Genomic DNA, 5,882 nt, shown 5'->3' on the forward strand with positions numbered 1-5,882 from the left:
TAGAAAAAGAATTATCCAAATCGGTCCACTAGCGGCGGAGTTATGCCGTAACACACATAAAAAAAAAAATTTAAAAAAAAAAACATACCGTCGAATTGAATACCTCCTTCTTTTGGGAAGTCGGTCAAAAACTATGTATTCTTGTTTTGTAACAATCTACAATTCACGACGGGTCAGTTGATCATATTCAGACTCGCCACTCGTTCGGAGTATTTGTAAAATAAATGTAAAAAAAACTACTTGGAATAAAACCATATTAATTGTAGCTCCCTCCCCTAGACTTATTTTATGCTGACGATGTTCATAAGATTGGAGTACAATATGTAAATATTTGTAAAAATGTTCTAGAAAAAAATGTGCCTAACAATTAACGCAAATTTTGTTACAACAGATATTTACAAATCCATTTAACTGAATTTTCAAATGTATTTATATTCGTAATTGAAAAAGAGAATTGCGTTTCAAACAATTAACAACGCGAATGTCCTATACAGGATAACAATTACACGGTGGAAGCGATTGCAGTGCATTGGACCGGAACGTTTATGTATTCGACTATCCCGCTAACCAAACTCCCGAGCCATTAGCTCACTACAAACATGAACCTGTGACTTACTACTAAATTGTTTAGATCTACCTATAAAGCGAATCCGTCTGCTTTATTTGTCTACTAGCTTTCGCCCGCGATTCCATCCGCGTGGAATAAAAAAAACAAAAGTGAGCTCATGAGCGTCTGAGCCTATTTGTTCTTCCAGACTATCCTCTACATTTATACAAAATCCGTTCATCCGTTTAGGCTACAAACTCAAACAACCATCAATCCATCTACACTCTTGCATTTATAATATAAGATTTTTTTATTTAAATTTTAATAACTAAAAAAAATTGAGTTTGTAATTTTGAGTATTGGTCAACTTGCCCATATTCCGTGAAGCTAAAAAATTTATTATTTAAAGGTACAGGCAAATCTATTTCCAGATAAAAGCGTTCTCTCTAACTAAATACATATTTCAGAAGAGCTTAAAATTCAATCGGAAGTAGAAAACTGATGACGTATTTAATATCTTTTATAATGCAACACCCATATCTACATAACATATCATCGCATGTAGAAATCTTTCCTAAAATCGTACTACAAGTAGGTGTTACGTACATTCACAAACATCCTGTCTATTATTTAATAATTCAAAAGAAAATATTATTTTATTAATAGCGTGTGTTTGTTATTTTACTAATATTTCCTTAAGCCATTCCAACTAAGCTCTAGTCTTGAGATAGGATATGGTTTACGACAATAGTCAAACGGCGGGATTCGAACCCTGGGCAAGATCTGTAGTCCGTACCCCAAACCATTAGGCTATTGGCGCTTAAATTAAATATTATCGAAACTAAATAAAAATCACACGGCAAATCGAATATGACAATTTTAAATCAAACATTTATTGTTTGATTTAAATTGCCGTTTGCACAGAGCAATAGCTTGTTAAATTTATGCTTGTGGTTTATGCTAAAGACATTTCACAACACAGCTTGCCTCAGTACGTGCTCACGAAATATGACCGGAGCATCCGAGCAATATTACCGCTCGATTACTGAGCCCGGCGGGCGTGTACATTACACATTACACAAACTGTCATAAATAACGTTCACATTTATATCAAGGGTGCATAAAAATTGATACGGTTCGCACGCAATGATTTCCAATTGAGTTGTTACAAAAACTTATTGCAATACTATAAACTCTGATTGTCCGCAGACGTTTATTGAGGACCGTCGTTAAATCTATAAATGGGATCGGGATTTATAGAATGTATAAAATACCCCAAAACTTTATTAAATATACTTAAACCTTCAATTTTAACTATTCAGTTACAGTTTGTTTGAATTTCTTCAAAACTGGCCTGTACACTTTAACAACTTTAAAATATGTACAGATTTCTCCAAGGCCTTCGACAAACTTAATCATTCATTACTCATAAAAAAACTGTAAACTTTGGTTTTGGAGGGACTGTACTATCGTAGTTTACATCTTATGTTATGGACAGGTCGTCCTTTGTTGTTGTCAAAGGGCATGTTTCGAAGCCTTACCTTTCAACATCAGGGGTTCCCCAAGGATCTGTGCTAGGGCCAATTTTATTTATTATTTTTTGTTTTAAACTTATGTCTAACGACTCGCAAAAACAGTATACTCCGTTTACACATCCGATTTCTTGATTTCTGTTTTATTTAAGTAAATAAAACAGTGAAAGTTCACCTTTTACAATATAAAGTTGAAATTCGTAGCAGAAATGCTGAATTATATTATTTAAATAACAGCGCTTTCAATATCCGAATCACTGATAAAGTTGTCTTTGAGTACATCGGGAGTTATTAGTGCGCTGAAACAGAACCGAGCGCAGAGCAACTTTGTTAATATTACTAACGGTTAGCAGTATCGACATCGGTCAATGCACTTTAATATTTTACACTAAAGATCTCTCCTGGCGTTGCATGGATGGATATAGATTAAAAAATGTGAAAGCAATCTATGTTTTTCAAGAGTAATATATCTTAGCATTTCAATAATACAATTTTTTTATTGATTTCGTTGTTTTTGGGCCTTCACAAACACATAGAATACAAATCTTTCCAGTTTATTTGTTTTAATTACATGTTTATAATGAAGTGAAATAAATACAGGTAATGGTGGAAACCAAAGAGATAAGCACCAATTCAATACATGATATAAACAGATGCTGGATATTGAATAAGGAAAAATAGAAAATAGAAAATTTCTGTGAATTTCCTTTCACGTATACTGGCATATGATAAGAGTTCAACACCTTGTATTTAATAATACAATATTTTATAGATGTCACCGGATGTTTGCAAATGATGTTCCGGACAGAATTTTATATATGTAAAATACTGTCAGATAAAATCTTATTCACGTTTTTCAACCAACCTCCACATTGAGTATAAATTTTCTCACTTTGCGTTATATCTTATTACAAAAAAGTTTATTAACTAGAAACCCAATGCTATATTTGTATTTTAAATTCTCTAACGAGAGCTGCACGTGCAATATGACGGTTAAGAATTTAATTTGTCACTGGATTAACATTTGCTTTATAACATTTTTGTGTGGAGCATCTCGTTATACAAAAGTGGCGGCATACGGCGCGCAATATCCGCTCTCTGCGACACTTCGCGATCTTTTATTCCCACATATTAAATTGTCACCAAATGTGGCGACCCTCATTTATTATCGTACGGCTTTATTTTTTTCAAATTTAGATCAAGGTCGTGATGTTTTGATTGTTGATTTTTTTTTCAAATCTAGATTAGGTCGGATTGTGGCATTGTACTGCTTTGTTATACAGAACATTTTTTTCTGGGAAGTAATACTATTTATCTACATATCTTTTTGCTGTGACATTAAAAACAGTGCTTGAATTCCTTGAGATTAACTTACATAGAAGAGAATTATGATACCTTTACTCCTTTAACAGATTCGTTTAGAATTTTGATTGTCTGTGTACAAATCAATGTCATTATTTACGTTCTCAATATCAATGTTTAATCATTGCAAAGTACCAAACTTATCCGTTTGTATTAAGCATTGACAGTTCGGGAGCAAACTCCAAACTAAAGTTAGGGCGTTGCCGGCCATGTATACGATTTCCCCGAATGCATTCCAAACAATTCGATTAATCAATTGTGACAAAAAAGTGCCAGTAGTAGTTCAAAATAGTATTTTCTTGTATTGCATGTATTTTGAATTTGCAAAAATTAACATAAAAATTAACAACTAAGGGTACACCGCAAAGATTATTCGAATTCTTAAAATGCAGGGACGGTTGAGTCCGTCCATGGCGTCCTTTTGCCACACTTTTTGTACAAGTATTTTTCGTAAGTTTAAACCTTGTGTATGTTTTTCTGTGTGTGGCAAATAATTTTATTTCATTAATAATTGCTGGCAGCAAAAGCTCACTAAATTAAAATAATTCAGTCTAAAGCCTGCCAGTGATAAGCCGATAACAAACACGCTGGGAAATTACACAAACGGCGTGACTTTAATCAGTGGGCGAAACACCTACGCGCTGACGAAACTAATTTTCATTCATGGCCTCAACAGTCATCGCTTCATTCCTATCTGGTTACAAATTGGAATACTACTGAAATGTGCAAATTGCAATAATGATACACTGAATTCTGCTTTAATAACCATACCCATAATTATTTATAGGAAACGATTAATTTAACAAAACAATAATATCAACTTTAAATTATGCAATTGACTCTCAAATAAGTTGTCAATTAAGCATTTTGTTAAATCATTTACACTTTCCCGAGACATTATTATAAACTAGTTATTATGCAGTACCAACTAGTTTTTAGCTCATCAATGGTCCATCTTCAGGGTTAGTGTTCATTTGTCTTTCTCCGCGGTCGCGTCGCGTATTACATATGTTTTTTTTTATTACATTTTTATTTTTTAATTCAATAGTATGAAAAAGTTGTCGCCCCTCTGCATGAAGAGAAATGCGAATTTACTTTTCAAAGCATTATATTATCTTTTCATAATATGACCTAGTTGTGGTTCTTTACAGTTCAGAACTTCATTACAGTCTCGAGAAGTTAACATACACAACTTCGGGAATACTTGTCCTATTTTTACCTCAAGTGCATCGAAGCCTAAGTGAAGATTGCAAGGGCGCTTTTGGCGTTCAGCTTTTATTTTCACGTCTTGATAACATCCTTAAAAGAACGAATTTAGATAGTTATTAGCGCGATAAAAAAATCTCTATGCAAATCGACCGAGGTTTTAAAGACGATATCCATTGACAAAGTAGTCGGACAGTTTTACTTTCCACTATTTTCGTCTGAGGTTGTCCACTGCATGTAGGCCTCCCCCATTGATTGCCACAATGCCCGGTCCTGTGCTGCCTGCATCCAGAGCTCTCCCGCAACCTTGACCAGGTCATCGATCAACTTTCCTCTATTATGTACCATTATAGACTTAAAAAATATTTTGATTTAAAAATATTACAGAAACGTTTCGCTGTAAAACGAATATGATAATCTTGTTAATTAGCGCTACCGCTTTAAAAGAAAAAACACTCTTAGGGCATCACAATTTTAATTAAATCCGAGCAAAGTTAGCTGTTAGGTGAAATACAATAAACAGATATTTTACTAAAATTGTATGTTTATATACTTATGTTTGTAATTTTTGTACAAAAGTTGTTAATGAGCGAGAAAATTTTGATCAAATGTTCTTATATTTTTACAATATATATTACTTCGTCTAATATCCGAAACCACTTTTAAGTTTCGCGCGGTATGTAGTTCTTGAAACTGAAATGAGTTCCTTTTCACGAAGAAAATGTAGGTCGGCACAATTCTTAGAAAAAAAATTATATATTTATTTCACCACCGAAACATAGTTTAGTCTGTATCGAAGTTTGAAAACTGAAGTCGACCAAACATTTAATTTCGCCATATTGAATTTTTTCTTTTTAATTTTTTACCCAAAACGTTAATTTTAAACTTTTTCATGAATTTTTTTTTATAATTCTGTCCATCTGTTGTCTATCTATACCAAATTTTTCACTTCTAATTGATATATTCTTGTCATATTTATGATATTTAAATCTAATGTACTGCGTTATAAACACTAGTTATTAATGTTTCATCTTTAAACATGATTTTTAATTTAAACCTTTGTTTAGTGAGGTGTAAAACCCACGGACACTTACGCTATTTTATTGCGCAGCCAAACGCAAATCAATAACACAAATCAAAACACAGTTTGCTTGATTGATTGCCAGTGTGTCACATTGCTTGATTTTCTCGATCTTTAAGCCTTTGTGTTCGAATATGTTGCAGTTAAATCTTTA

The sequence above is a fragment of the Papilio polytes genome, unplaced genomic scaffold (genome assembly GCF_000836215.1).
Source record: "Papilio polytes unplaced genomic scaffold, Ppol_1.0 DF824102.1, whole genome shotgun sequence".
NCBI lineage: Eukaryota > Metazoa > Arthropoda > Insecta > Lepidoptera > Papilionidae > Papilio > Papilio polytes.